Source organism: Penaeus monodon, chromosome 34, assembly GCF_015228065.2.
Source record: "Penaeus monodon isolate SGIC_2016 chromosome 34, NSTDA_Pmon_1, whole genome shotgun sequence".
Taxonomy (NCBI): domain Eukaryota; kingdom Metazoa; phylum Arthropoda; class Malacostraca; order Decapoda; family Penaeidae; genus Penaeus; species Penaeus monodon.
Window position 1 is genome coordinate 2,094,100 of NC_051419.1, and position 578 is coordinate 2,094,677.

Below are 578 nucleotides of genomic sequence, written 5' to 3' on the forward strand. Positions count from 1 at the left end.
CTTTTATAAAGTTATCATAATACATTATATATTCCAGGTCAGTATATGACGTATTGGTGAATTATTTTGTGTGATCTAACACAACAATTGACATCGATTACCTTAATTTTTTTTATTAGAGCAATAAATGGTATATTTCAGGTCAGTATATGACGTATTGGTGAATTTTTATGAGGTCTAAGAGAATGAATCAACTCCACGCAGAGCCGGGAAGTGAGCGAATTAAGACAACAACCACGAGGTTATCTTCGCCATGACACACACACACCACCGGAAATTTCTCAACGAATAATATATATGAATAAATATGTATATTTACAACTGAAATCATTCTGAAAGTGGTCTAGTATACAAATTTGGAGGTAATAAATAATAAAATGTTATTATAAAAATTACAACAATCAAACTGAAATGATAATAGAACTAAAGCAAATAATCACGGCGGTATCATTAAACAAGTAAAATCGGTGCTCAATCATTGAAAATCGTAAACAACGAAGATATCACAAAAATAGATATAACAAGTAGCTTTCAATACAAGGGGTAAATGAGGAAAAAAACTTTCGTAGTTAAAAAGC